The 15,154-nt window shown below is 52.6% G+C and overlaps 1 long non-coding RNA gene across 1 annotated transcript; it reads left to right on the top strand.

Moving 5' to 3' along the window:
• Positions 1-282: 282 nt before the first annotated feature.
• Positions 283-2,219, top strand: LOC142070719 (uncharacterized). Its single transcript, XR_012666669.1, has 2 exons — positions 283-1,130; positions 2,030-2,219. It is a non-coding gene; the product is annotated as an uncharacterized LOC142070719 (long non-coding RNA).
• Positions 2,220-15,154: the final 12,935 nt, after the last annotated feature.

Genomic DNA, 15,154 nt, shown 5'->3' with positions numbered 1-15,154 from the left:
TTGGCACCAGAACAGCCGGCAGCATGAAGGCAGCCCTTCCTCTGCCTCTTTCTGAGCTTTGTCCCCGGTCCGGCACAGAGACAAAGCCGGAGATGATTTGTCTGTTACCAGACAGGGGATGCCATTGTGAAGAGCGCGCCGCTCCACCCCGGCTGCCATGACCTTACCTGCACAGTGCGGGCGAGGTCACACCGGCTGGGGCGGGCCAGCGAGCTCTTCAAAACGGTGTCCGCCGTGCGGTTTGATGGTGTGGGTGAGGTCACGCCAGTGGGGGAGGGATCACATCAGAGGGGGCAGGGTCACACCGTTCCCAGAAGTACCAGAACATCCGGTATTCCAGGAATGCATGAGTGGCCCCACTACTAGGAGCTTCCATTTGAGTCACCCAACCCCAGGCACCTGACCACTCCTTGACCCTTCCCAGCTGTGTCTAATTACCCCAAACGCCTGTCTGGGGCAGCTGGGAGAGGGGGAGCACTGCCCCACTCATGCTACAACGTTCCAGGTCCCAGGCCTTTGCAGGAACTGTGGACTGGGTTTTTCTCTACCTTCGATCTCCCAGACACAGACTCTTCCCCAGGACCAGCGGCCTCTCTCCCAATGCCTGCTTCAAGGCCTCCTTCTGTTTTTCCCTGGGCACATGGAATGAGTAACTACATCCTCTAGCCTTAAAGGGCCAGACCCCCATTACAGGCTGCATTGCTGGAGAGTCTTTGTGGGGCAGGAGAAAGCTGATCGAGTGGTCAGTGCAAATTCCCTTCTCTGGCTTCAGCGTCCTCAATATTGGCTGTTTGTCAAAATCTGAACGTACCTCTAGTAACCCACCCCCCACTATTAGCTACGGTGTGTTTGACAGCCGCTAATAACCTGTGCAGAGCAAAGCCTTGAGTTCAGACCCTTTTGCTTTTTATCTCTCTAGCTTTGTGAGGTGTCAGACAAACTTGCTGCCATGCTGTGGGATTCGTCACAAACCTGAAACCCCAGGGGCATATCTCTGCACTGAGCATTGTACGTGCAAAGGAGGAGATGGGGTGCTGCTTATGGACAACAGACTGGCCTCATCTCATCTGTCGATCTTACTTGCTTGAAAACTCCTGGCCTCAGTCCCAGGACTCTGTGTCCTGTGAAAGGCAAGCTGTTTGCATGTCTGTGATGTGGAAAGAGTGGAGAAAACGTGCATTGTTTGGCGGGGGGAGGGTTCTGGCTCAGGTTTGGAGCCAGGCCTTTTGGTTTCTTGATCAGAGGTCAGGGAAAACGATCTTTGCTCCTTTCTGCAGAGGGCGATGCTGTACGAGTGTCTGGCAGAAGGTCTGTCTGGGTGATGCTGTTCCCCTGTTCACACCACAGAACGTGTTGTGTAGTCAGCAGAGCTGGAGTGAGCAGATGCAATTTTTATTTGGCGGTGTCCCTCCATAGAGCAGTTTGCCCCCTGCGGAGGGAACTGCTGCCCGCTTGCCGTGGGGCTGGAAGAGGAGGTGTCCCAAAGCTCCTTGTGTCAAAGCACCGGAGGGGTGATAGACAGAGGAGTCCTGCACTGTGGGTTCACCTCTCTATTATATCACTGATAGGAGCTGAGGTGCTGAGGGGAGAAGGAGCTGGGAGCCCATTCAGCTCCAGAGTGGGGAGCTGGGAGCACCAAGAAAGGTTTCTGTCCCCAGCAACAGATGAACCCCTTAGTCTGGGGGTTTGTTTCACAACCTTCTTCTGTGAACAGACGCTTTAGGGTATGAGGTTATATCAGCTCAGTAGATATGCATGTGTATAGAAAAAGCTTTACCGGCATAGGGTGAGTTCTGGCTACACGACTGTATCCAGCTGTGCTGACCTAGTTGTATTTTTTACAGTTATTCAGTTGCTATCACTCCTCTAGGAAGATTTCAGGGGTTGCTTGCAATGGAGCCTGGTCACTCAAAGAGGAAAAACCAGCCTCAATAGGATTTAGGTGAATGAGGTTTCAGGTAGCTCTTGTATAATTACAAGAACTGGTGACGTTATAATAAAAACCTGCTGGATTCTTCTCGTGTTTTAGGGCTCAGCACTACAAATAATACAAACCTTCTTCATTTCCTGGAGGGGGCGCTGTTGCACTTCCCAATGAGACCATCACTGAACTCCAGCAGCTGCTAACCTGCCTGAGGCATTACCGCACAGCCTTGCATCCGATGAAGTGAGCTGTAGCTCACGAAAGCTTATGCTCAAATAAATTGGTTAGTCTCTAAGGTGCCACAAGTCCTCCTTTTCTTTTTGCGAATACAGACTAACCCGGCTGTTACTCTGAAACCTTGCAGTGGTGTGATTCCTGAATCCAGATTTCTTACAGGTTTTTTGCTTTCATTTAGGCTAAGGTTTCAATTCGGTTTCAGAAGAGGAAAAGAAAGCATCAGGTAATTTGAACAGGTAGGGTATTTATTCCCTACCAACGGGCAGCTGTCTGATTTGTTCTGAAGCCAGATGGTATCATCCTCACTCCTACAAACCGAGACAAAACAGTGTCGTTACTAGGGCACTGTCTCATGAAAGGTTTAACTTGAAAAACGTACTTAAACACATTTGATCTGTGCTCCATTTTAAAACGTGTATAAAGTCCCCATCTCTGATGGAGCAATGGGGGAAAATCTCCCCTAATCCTGCCCCAGCTTTTTCACCCCTCACCCCCTGCAGGACATTTATCCCCACTCTCCCACCCCACCAAAACATCCCTGTTTTCCCTTAAATCTCATGTGGCTTCAGGGGACGTTGTGGGAGGTTCTGCACCAACTCTGAGGGCCTTTCCCTCTTTGCCAGAAGCTGGGAATGGGTGACAGGAGATGGATCACTTGATGATTCCCTGTTCTGTTCATTCCCTCTGGGGCACCTGGCACTGGCCACTGTCGAAAGACAGGACACTGGGCGAGATGGACCTTTGGTCTGACCCAGTCTGGTGGTTCTTATGTTCTTAAGAACATGGGCAAGGGGACTGGGCCAGATAAAGGGGTTTCCCCAGCCTGGGGAATGCCGGGTTCGGGAGTGGCACCGTTTGAGCAGCGGGCAGATTGTGGCTAGATCCTTGTGGTGGATCCTGCTACCTGCAGCAGCCACGCACCATCCAAGATGATACATTAATATTGTCACCAGCTTTCATTTGAAAGCCCCGTTTTAGCCCCCCTATAACTTTAGCCTGGAAAATGTGTTAGGCCCAAAAAATCCCAGCTTGACTTTGTAAACCAAGAGTTTCTGAGGAGGCTGATGGTGACTCATGAAATGGTGTTTGAATTACGCAACATGAAAACATTCCCCCGATTTGACATTTCCACATGTCAAAGTTTCCTTGGCTCCCTCTAGCTCAAAGAGCCGCTTGTTTGTTCTTCAAAGTTCCTGTATTGTTAAATCGCCCTGAGAGCTCATGCACTGGCGATATCTGGTAACAGGAGATTGTACTTAGGCTGTTATTTAATATTTTTTGTTGGGTCCCAGCCTAATTCCTGCTGATAACAAGAGGAGTCGTTTTTCCTGTGCTTCGATGGGACCAGGACTGGGCTCTGTATGTGTGTGTGCTCTGTAATGGGGTCCCTCCTTGGTCCCCTCCGCTTCTCCCTAAACACACTGTTTTTGGGTGATCTCAGGCCTGCCGATGGGGGTGGGGTGCAGGGGGTAATTGCCCAGGGGCCTGGGCGATTTCAAAGGGCCCGGGGACCCCAGGCATGCAGGAATGATTCAAGTAGGGTGACAAGATGTCCCAATTTTATAGGGACAGTCCCAATATTCAGTGCTTTTTCTTATCATAGGATCATAGAATCATAGAATATTAGGGTTGGAAGAGACCTCAGGAGGTATCTAGTCCAACCCCCTGCTCAGAGCAGGACCAATCCCCAACTAAATCATCCTACCCAGGGCTTTGTAAAGCTGGGCCTTAGACACCTCTAAGGATGGAGATTCCACCACCACCTCCCTAGGTAACCCATTCCAGTGCTTCACCACCCTCCTAGTGAAATAGTGTTTCCTAATATCCAACCTAAACCTCCCCCACTGCAACTTGAGACCATTACTCCTCGTTCTGTCATCTGCTCCCACTGAGAACAGCTGAGCTCCATCTTCTTTGGAACCCCCTTTCAGGTAGTTGAAGACTGCTATCAAATCCCCCCTCACTCTTCTCTTCTGCAGACTAAATAACTCCAGTTCCCTCAGTTTCTCCTCATACATCACGTGCCCCAGTCCCCTAATCATTTTTGTTGCCCTCCGCTGGACTCTCTCCAATTTGTTCACATCCTTTCTGTAGTCGGGGGACCCAAACTGGATGCAATACTTCAGCTGTGGCCTCTCCAGTGCCAAATAGAGGGAAATAATCACTTCCCTCTATCTGCTGGCAATGCTCCTACTAATACAGCCCAATACACCATTGGCTTTCTTGGCAACAAGGGCACACTGCTGACTCATATCCAGCTTCTCGTCCACTGTAATCCCAAGGTCCTTTTCTGAAGAACTACTGCTTAGCCAGTCGGTCCCCAGCCTGTAGCGGTGCATGAGATTCTTCCTTCCTGAGTGCAGGACTCTGCACTTGTCCTTCTTGAACCTCATCAGATTTCTTTTGGGTCAATCCTCCAATTTATCTAGGTCACTCTGGACCCTATCCCTACCCTCCAGCGTATCTACCTCTCCTGCAGCTTAGTGTCATCCGTGAACTAGCTGAGGGTGCAATCCATCCCATCATCCAGATCATTAATAAAGATGTTGAATAAAACTGGCCCCAGGACCAACCCCTGGGGCACTCCGCTTGATACCATCTACCAATGAGACATCAAGCCATTGATCACTACCTGTTGAGCCTGACAATCTAGCCAACTTTCTACCCACCTTATAGTCCATTCATCCAGCCCATACTTCTTTAACTTGCTGGCAAGAATACTGTGGGAGACCGTATCAAAAGCTTTGCTAAAGTCAAGATATATCATGTCCATGGCTTTCCCCATATCCACAGAGCCAGTTATCTCATCATAGAAGGCAATCAGGTTGGTCAGGCATGACTTGCCCTTGGTGAATCCATGTTGACTGTTCCTGATCACTTTCCTCTCCTCCAACTGCTTCACAATGGATTCCTTGAGGACCTGCTCCATGATTTTTCCGGGGACTGAGGTGAGGCTCACCAGTCTGTAGTTCCCTGGGTTCGCTTTCTTCCCTTTTTTAAATATGGGCACTATATTTGCCTTTCTCCAATCGTCCGGGACCTCCCCTGATCGCCACAAGTTTTCAAAGATAATGGCCAATGGCTCTGCAATCACATCCGCCAATTCCTTCAGCACCCTCAGGTGCATTAGATCTGGACCCATGGACTTGTGCACGTCCAGCTTTTCTAAATAGTCCTTAACCTGTTCTTTCCCCACTGAGAGCTGCTCACCTCCTCCCCATACTGTGCTGCCCAGTGCAGCAGTCTGGGAGCTGCCCTTGTCTGTAAAAAGAAAAGGAGTACTTGTGGCACCTTAGAGACTAACCAATTTATTTGAGCATGAGCTTTCGTGAGCTACAGCTCACTTCACCTTGTCTGTGAAGACCAAGGCAAAAAAAGCATTGAGTGCTTCAGCTTTTTCCATATCATCTGTCACTAGGTTGCCTCCCCCATTCAGTAAGGGTCCCACACTTTCCCTGACCTTCTTCTTGTTGCTAACATACCTGTAGAAACCCTTCTTCTTACCCTTCCCATCCCTTGCTAGCTGCAACTCCAATTGTGCCTTGGCCTTCCTGATTACACCCCTGCATGATCTAGCAATATCTTTATACTCCTCCCTAGACATCTGTCCAAGTTTCCACTTCTTGTAAGCTTCCTTTTTGCATCTAAGCTCACCGAAGAGTTCACTGTTAAGCCAAGCTGGTCGCTGGCCATATTGGTTATTCTTTCTGCACATCAGGATGGTTTGTTCCTGTGCCCACAGAAAGGCTTCTTTAAAATACAGCCAGCTCTCATGGACTCCTTGCCCCGTCATATTAGCTTCCCAGGGGATCCTGCTCATCAGTTCCCTAAGGGAGTCAAAGTCTGCTTTTCTGAAGTCCAGGGTCCGTATTTTGCTATTCTCCTTTCTTCCTTTTGTCAGGATCCTGAACTCAACCATCTCATGGTCACTGCTACCTAGGTTGTCACCCACTTCTACTTCCCCTACCAATTCTTCCATGTTTGTGAGCAGGAGGTCAAGAAGAGCACGACCCCTAGTCGGTTCCTCCAGCACTTGTCAACAGGTCATCACCGAGCTGTCTACAGTGATGCTCAGTACCCTTTGATGAGTTAGTACAATTACCCTAGGAACCTACAAAATATGTGAGGAGTTTAAATCTTTCCCTCCAGTGAGCATCACTTTGCATTTATCAACAGTGAATTTTACTCATTGCCTGTTCCTACAGCTTCTTTAGGTCTCTCTGAAGTTCCTTACAGCCCCCTCTGATCCTGACTAATCTAAATAGCTTGTTGTCAGCTGCAGATTTTGCTCCCTCCCTGCTCACCCCTCCCACCAAGCAGATCATTAATAAATATCTTAAACAACACAGGACCTAGCATGGAACCTTCTGCCATGATGGAACTTGGCCTTTGGTCCAGCATGGACTGGGAGTGTGGACTCTGCGCACTACCCCCTCTGGAGGCTGCACTGTGGTGTTTACACAGCTATTGTTACCCACACTAGCTGGAGTCAAGCTACCTGGGGGAGGGGAGCCCATGCACAGCGTTTGCTGTGTGCACAGACCCTCAGACTTCCAAAGGGCCTTTGACAAAGTCCTGCACAAGAGGCTACCAAACAAGCTAAGCCGTCATGGGGTGCCGCAGGGCCGGTGCAAGGATATTTTGCGCCCTAGGGGAAACTTCCACCTTGCGCCCCGCCTCTCCCTTCCCCTCCCTTCCCCCCAACAACCTCCGAAAACTAGTAAACTTAGCATTATAAACAGCCTGTCAGAACGGGTAACGGCTGTTGTAATGTTTCTTAACATTAAGAAACATTACAAGGCGTTTCAATTGTTTGCCATTGCCTTTGATGGTGTCCCATTCAAGGTCTTACTATTGTGCAAAGCTAAACACTTGAGCCTTGCATTGCATCACCAGCCAGGTTAGGCAGGGTGACAAATCCCCCTTGCCCCAAAGGGCCATTATCCCCTGGTGACTAATTTCTACTCCAAGTCTGTAAAGCAGACTTTTAAGGTAAATACATTATTCCTTCAGTATTACCCATGCACACATCTCACAAAGATTCTCACTCTTGACAAGTTACCAGCCTTGTGTAGATCCCTTCCAGGTTCTTCTTTGTGGGTAAGTGCCCTGTAAGACACGTGTGGGGTGCAGTGAGTTTGTCAGGCCTGCGGTGACAGCTGTTTGTGAAGATCAGGGGGCCCTTTGCCAAGGGGTGCTGGTGTCACAGTGAGCTTGGGGTGGCTGACAGTGTGGGGCAGGGCACTGAGGCTGGTGGGGCAGGTAACACTCACTGGGTTGGGGGGCAGGCGGTGCCAGGATAGGGCAGGGGCAGGTACCTGTCAGTCTCCAGCACTCGGGCTGGGCAAGGGCCAGCAGCCTCTTCACCTCGGAGTCTCCCCCGCTTGCCTGGGGGCCACTGCTGTTAGGGAAAAAGGGTTCCCCTCCCGTCTAGGGTTAGGAGGGTAGCCTTCCCTGGACTTCTGTATTAGCCAAACAAAACACAGAGTCTTGGCTCTTTGATAAAGTGAGGCACTTTATTGCTAGCAAATACGACAGCTGAAGGGCTCACCAATTCCTTTTCAGAGGAAAATGGTGAAGCCCCGAACAAAGAACAGGGATGAGCTTTTATAGCTTGGTTCAACATACATTGTGATATCTCTTCCAGTTCGAACCGGTTAACCCAGTCTGTTTGAAGTTCTGGGGTAGGTACGAGCATGGAGGCTTATCTGTATAAGGAATTCTCTCCCCAAAAGCAGGGAGTGCAGGTTACACACGTTTTAATAAATTCTTCCGGACACTGTCGAAATGAGGGAAAAGTAGATGACCAATTCATTAGATCCGTGCTGGTAAAAGGGACATACACCATCTGTGTCCCCCCCCTACCGCTCGGCAGTTGTCGCATAGGCATTTGGACTGCACTAGCTATTGCAGCTCCAAGAACTTTTGCCTTAGGGGTGCCTAGAGAACCATGTGACCGGGTCTTTGAAGGGGTTGCATCACTGAGGTGTCGCAGATCAGGACGTGTCAACCCCCTGGTAGAGGTGCCAGCCTCCGGATCGCCCCCCCGCTCTGCGTTAATTGTGGGGGTATCGGTAGCTAGTGGGAGAGTGGGACCGCTCCTTTCCCCGGTTGGGGGCGTGGGTGCATCAGGGTCAGGCTGCGGTACCCCACCCCATAGCCAGCTACATTCTTCCAATGGTATAGGATCCCCTGCTTCTTTCAATGGGAGTTGGGGATAAATAGACTTTGACGTTTTTAGCTTCTGGTCAGCATGACTAGATTCTGGATTGTATGGTGGGGGCCGCATGGCTTTAAGTTTTTCTACCTCAGCACGTAAACTAGTAGTTACACTGGCACTTTTGCGCCGTTCGGCCTCCCTTATCCATACATCAGAATACTTAAGTTGCCGCGGTTGTAAATCATACAATACTTTTCGTAATTGAACAATGTTATGTAACTCAAATGTTCCTTCCCCCAGCCAGCGATTTCCTGGTTCCGGGTCGTCTTGCGTCATTCCCACCCAGGGACCTTGACACAAAAATATAAACTTATACAAAGCTTTGTTGCCATCCGATTGTAAGGCCTTGATATCCCTATCATAATGTTTTAACATATAGCCCAGAGGCGTAGAAGGATCAACAGTTCTACTGGACCCCCCCCCCCATCTTTTCCCAAAGACGGGACCCCCGGCTGTTGTCTAGACAATCACAAAGGAAAAATTCAGAACTCACCAAGTTCCCACCGGCCGGTGTTCACCAATAGGTCCGGACCCTAGTGCCTTCGGGATGCCTTATTTCGCCGAAGCGGCGGGTGGAAGCGAGACGGGAAGCCTTCAGGGTTAAAGCAACCCGGGTGCCGGCAAGAAGGATTCAGAGTCCCGACCGTCCACCGGTCCGGAGAAGAGGCGATCCCGGACGAGCCCCCAAATTGTTAGGGAAAAAGGGTTCCCCTCCCGTCTAGGGTTAGGAGGGTAGCCTTCCCTGGACTTCTGTATTAGCCAAACAAAACACAGAGTCTTGGCTCTTTGATAAAGTGAGGCACTTTATTGCTAGCAAATACGACAGCTGAAGGGCTCACCAATTCCTTTTCAGAGGAAAATGGTGAAGCCCCGAACAAAGAACAGGGATGAGCTTTTATAGCTTGGTTCAACATACATTGTGATATCTCTTCCAGTTCGAACCGGTTAACCCAGTCTGTTTGAAGTTCTGGGGTAGGTACGAGCATGGAGGCTTATCTGTATAAGGAATTCTCTCCCCAAAAGCAGGGAGTGCAGGTTACACACAGTTCACATTCTTTCTATCCATAAACAAAGTAGAAAGGACAGATAAGCATAGAAAAAAGACAGCAGCGTAGCTTCACATGATTATAGGGTCGTTTTCTGGGTTTTTTTTCCTATCACTGCTCCTCTCAGGCTCCCCGGCTGCGGTCCCCCGGGAGGAGGCGGGCGGGGGGTGCCGCCGCAGAGGAGATGCAAGGGGCCGGGCTCGGCTGGGGCCCCGCACCTGCCGGCCGAGAGCGGCAGGAACCGGGCGCCGTTCGGGGGGAGCCGGTTGGCCCGAGCCCAGGGGGCGGCAGCAGCCTCCACAGCAGCAGGGGCAGGCGGGGAGTGTAGTCGCCCTGGGCTCGGGCCACCCGGCTCCCCCCGAGCGGCGCCCGGTTCCAGCCGCTCTCAGCCGGGGAGCCTGAGAGGAGCAGTGGCCCCCGGGCAAGCAAGGGATACTCCGAGGTGAAGAGGCTGCTGGCCCTGGTGCGGCCCGGGCACTGAAGACTGACAGGTACCAGCCCCTAAGCAATACGGTAAAAAAAAATTGGGGGACACTGCTTTTTGGCGCCCTCAAATCTTGGTGCCCTAGGCGACCGCCTAGTTCGCCTGGTGGTTACACCGGCCCTGCGTTGTCGTGGATCAAACTCGGGCGAGGAGAAAGAAAGCAAGAGCAGGCTCCGATGGCTCTCCTCTGTCCAGGGAACATGTCAAAGAATTCTGAGACGAGTGGGACGTGATGTTTGTTGGCAGAATCCATGCTGGTTAGACCCTGTAGGATCATGACCTTCCTGATGTTCTTTTTTTAATGAGTGATTCAAACAATTTACCAGGTGGAGCTGCAGGACATATGGGTCTATAGCGTACGCGCCGTTGACTCTCTTTAGTACGTCAGCTTGGCTCCCCCTATGTTGTAGTTCCAAACTTCAGCCTGAAGAACTGTGGGAATATTGCTTCCCGAAAGGGGCAGACACTCGGTGAGATCAATCCCAAGATGGTGAGAACACCTGGGGGGTAGGGATGGGAGTGGGAGGGAGGGTGCGGGTTGGGGTTAGGGTTGGAGGGAGGGAGGAAACAGAACCATTTGAGCTTCAGAGGCAAACAGAAAACCACCATGAGTGCTAGGAAACGTAGATGCCATGTGATTTATAGGGGGCTTCATCTCACGACCCATTTAGTCAAAAATCCCAAATATGGACCATTAACCCTGCCTGGCACCCCCAGGGGCACAGCAATTTTCAATCTGATTCAGCAGGTACATTTCAGAGCACTTAGAAAATTCTCTGTTAAACAGTTAGTGACTCTCAGCCATGGCTGCCGCTGTAATTAAACAAGTCTTCATACACCCCTGAGAAACTGCCCACATTGGTGACAGGAGCCAGCTTCCTGGTGCGACAGACCCAGAGCCCAGGGTTCACAGATTTGCAGCGATGGGTTCCCGAGCTGCAGTGGAGCAAAGGATGGCACACATGTCCCTGTTTTGGCACCGGACCCCCCCTTGCCACAGATGACATCACGAGAAAGGAGACTTTTCCCCTGGCTCCCCTGTACAATCTGCTCGTAGAGGTTCACGTTTCTATGGCTGGTCCATACCTGTGTCTGCACAGCCTCTTCTCCCCATGGGCCCAAGAGATCCCGCATCTCCTGTCTGCTCCAAGCAGGAGGGCAACTGGCGTGTGGGGCCGGCAGGGTCGGCTGGGGAGCTGCACACCCAGGGTCTCCCCAGGCTGGACAAGCAGGAAAAGGCCTTTCAGAAATTCACAGGGCTTTAGAGGAGTTGTGGGCTTCCGGTCTCCGGGGACTCCTGGGCAGTGCAGTTCACATGATTATATCAGAAAGGGGATTATAACTCAGTAAAAAACCCACTGAACAAACCCAGCTACGTTCAGTTACAGGAAATAATGCACCATTTATAAAAGCATTTTCTTTTAAAAACCAATAGTCTTGGCTTACATTGTACCTAACCTTTCATTTACGTGCGATCACTGTCGGGCATCGTGGGACAGCTGCTGGAGGACTCTGAGCATGGGCAGCAGGCATCAAAGGCAGGGGAAAGCTGAGCTTCCCCCAAACAGCCTGTGTGGGCCCCCCCACATTCCACCTCCAGGCTCCCTCCTGCTTCCCACCCCTCTCTGCTGCAGATCTTTCCTTCCCCTGTGTCTGGACCGCTGGGCTATTGGTGCCGGAACGGTGTGGGGGGGGGGGCCGAGACCTTCCACTTTTCACCAGGACAGACCCCGCGGACCCCGCTCCTTTCCCCTCCTCTTCCCCCGAGGCCCTACCCCTGGCCAGGCCAGCATGGAGACCAGCCAGGGAGGCTGGGCAGCTGTGGGGAGCTGTGGCGGACCGTTCACCTGCCCAGGGTGCGGGGGTGGGGGCAGAGAGTGGCCCGTGACCCAGCCCTCCAGGCTCCCCGCCCAGCCCAGGGCAAGTAGAGGGTCTGCAACACCATGTTGGCTCCCCACATCTGCCCCAACCTGGCTCCATGGGTGGGGGGGGCTCGGAGCTGCAGCCCGGCCAATGTAAGAGCTGGGCAGTCAGCTGTGAGGGGCCATGGAGTCGTGGACCCTCTCCCTGCCCTGGGCGGGGAACCTGTGGGGCAGTGGAGGGTCTGCCGCGGCTCCCCACAACTGCCCATCCAGCTCTTAGCATGGCCAGGCTGCGGCTATGAGGCCCCCCCACTGGAGCCAGGTTGGGGACATCTGCACGGCCAGCTGTGGGACATGGGCACGGGGCTGTTTTGCCTCCATCTCAGGCGGAGGGGGGGCCCTCAGCCCCATTTTTGGAAGGGCTCAGGCTCCCTTGCCCTGGGCTGGGGCTGACGGTGGCTGGCCTGCAGACAGGGAGTCCAGGCGGCTGGAGCCAGGGCTTGCGCTGCCCACCCCCCTGGTGCTTGGGGGGCTGGGGCCGTGCTGCCCGCTCAGGTTGGAGACCGCTCTGCCTGCGCAGCGCTCCATGGCGGGGGGTGAGGAGGGTGCAGCACCCCTACGCCAGGGCTGGAAGTGCTCGGGCAGCCCAGGGCTGGTAGAGGGGGGGGGTCTCTGGGCTCCCGCGAAGGAAGGGAGGCAGGAGGGGAGGGCCCTGGGCAGAAGGAGCAGGACAGCCAGGAGTGGGGCGTAGCCTCCCCAAGCCTGCGGTTTATCCACCGCCCATGCGTCAGGACGACAACTAACTCAGTGTCTACACTCACGCTGTGTCGGCCTCGGTCAATTGACCCTGGCTCAACACTGCTCCAGGCGGCGGTGTGACTGCGTTGCTGTAACGGGGCGCTGACTTTGGTGGGACACAAATTTAAGTGTGGACACATGCACACCTAGTCAACCTGACTTTGTAGTGCAGAGTCAGACCAGTCAGATGCCGCCCCATGTGTGTGGAATGGGGCCGAGGGAGGCGCCCAGCAAATGCTTGGGAGACACTTTCTGTTTCTCGGAAAACACAGAAACACACAAACAAGCCCTGTTCCAAGAATACAGTGGCTCAGCCGGCTTTACCTCCTCCCCTGCCACCAAAGCAGCTAAACAGTAACTAAGGGAAAACACTGCACAGAAATAATTGCTCTCAAAGGGCACGAATCGAAGCGATGCTGGATGATGTTCAAGAGGAAAATCTGGCCAGAATCAGTGACAGCATCGAATGGGGGCAATTAGTAGAAAGAGGAGGTAGAAATGGCTCCCCGTTGGTGGAGGGAGTGGAACGACCAGCGGCGATACAGTGGGGATGGGGAGTGGCAGGAAAGCCCTTTAACAGTGGAATATGAAGCAGAATGACGCTGCTGATGCAGGAAAACGTTTTAGATACACGGCTAGTTCCTGCCCCTCTGGTTCTCGCTCACCGGAGCATTGAGACACACGGAGTCCATCACTCTCCCGACGTTCATAAGCAGCCATTTCAGGTCAGCGAGATGCCGTTGGCACGGCAAGCTCTCTGCATGCTGCCAAAGTGGTTTAAAGCCAGGCCTTGCAGGTGTCTGCCGGGGGTGGGTGTGACCGACCCAGGATGCAGCCGCAGGGGACACCATGTTGGAGTAGGGAGGTGTTCGCTGTGCATACAGCACTGGGGAGACTGTGACTGGGGCACTGTGCTCAGGACAGGGTGACAAGCGTGTTTGGAGTTTGATCCCTGGGTCCATTTCTCTTCGTTCCTGCCCCAGTGGCCGGCTGCTCTGTAGCGTCATCCTGTCATTTTCCATAGTGTGAGCCGCATTATTCCCCAGGGAGATGCGGTCATAGATCCTGATAAGGTGGTGGAATCCTGCTTTGCGCTTGTATTTGGGACACGGAGACAGGAACACTTTCGACTCCGATCCTGGCTCTGTCCCACTGGGGTCACAGTGGCTCCTTTCTGGGTTTTGACGGTGCTTTGTGCCCCCCGATTCCACCTTTTGTTTAGGGTCGCTGAGTCTGGGCTTGGGCAGGAAAGGCCATAGTTCTGCACGTCTTTGTGGCAAGGTGTCTGCCAGCGCAATAGGTCTGTGCAGGGGTCTGTAGCAGACCCGCGGTGGCTGTTGTTAATTTCTTCCTCCCACTGACTGGTCTAGTGTGTTTCAAGGGCTGCTGGAGCATTCTGAGCAGCTTTTCATTCCCATGCTTTGCTCTGCTCCTTGGGGCAGGGGCTCGCTGAGCCCAGGGAAGAGGGTAAATAGGAGAGTGGATTGTGTTTTCATGTGGGTTTAGTTTTCATCCTCTCGCGCTGTGCAGGGGGGCCAGTCGCACTCGCTGCTTCGGTTGTGGTTGCACCAGAAGTCAAATATTTGTTCTCTGTCTCAGCCCAGCTGTAACGCACAGTGGCTGCTGCAGGGCCTGTGCTCAGCAGAGAGTTGGAGGGTGTAGGGAGCTGCGACCAGGGAGTTCTCCAGGGACGGCAAGGGAGGGGGGGAGCTGCAGCATTTGTGTTTGCTGCCTGAGAAGACCCGTTATGCTCCAGACTTAGTGCGTCTCCTGCCTCTTTTCTTGCTGGGACTCCCGGACCTTTCTCTTGTCCGTTCTGTCCGTCTCCGTGCTGTCTGCCCATCCACGCTGGCCCTCCGGGCCCTTGGTTTGCAGTCGGATGCAGCCTTGGCTTGCGGGATTTTGTGTAACGAGTCCTCCCTATTCCTTTTCTTTCTCCTCCTCCTCAGGGTCAGGCGTTCTGCAGGCGTGAAAGGGGGTGAGGATAAGGGAGGGGTTGGGGTGAGGTGAAGCAGGATGGAGAGGTGGGGAGTGAGCCCAGGGCAGACTGAGGAGAAAGAGAAGACAAAGAGATGAGAAAAGGGAAAGGGAAAGCTAGAAAAACAAAAGGAGAACTTGTGGCACCTTAGAGACTAACACATTTATTAGAGCATAAGCTTTCGTGAGCTACAGCTCACTTCATCGGATGCATTCAGTGGAAAATACAGTAGGGGGATTTTATATACACAGAGAACATGAAACAATGGGTGTTACCATACAGACTGTAACGAGAGTGATCAGGTAAGGCGAGCTATTACCAGCAGGAGAGCGGGTGGGGGGCGGGGGGACCTTTTGTAGTGATAATCAAGGTGGGCCATTTCCAGCACTTTACAAGAATAGTAGGAGGGGAAATAAACAAGGGGAAATAGTTTTACTTTGTGTAATGACACATCCACTCCCAGTCTTTATTCAAAAACAAGAAGAAGCTTGGGGGAGGTGGGCTGAGAAGAGAAGCCGAAGGGGGAGAGCAAGAGTGTAGGATATGTACTGTGCAGAACGTATATTTTAGGGGCTGGGTCATGTGACAAGATGCCTGCTTGTCTG

Source organism: Caretta caretta, chromosome 2, assembly GCF_965140235.1.
Source record: "Caretta caretta isolate rCarCar2 chromosome 2, rCarCar1.hap1, whole genome shotgun sequence".
Taxonomy (NCBI): domain Eukaryota; kingdom Metazoa; phylum Chordata; order Testudines; family Cheloniidae; genus Caretta; species Caretta caretta.
Note: the sequence above shows the minus strand (reverse complement) of the source record. Positions and strands in the feature narration are given on the sequence as shown.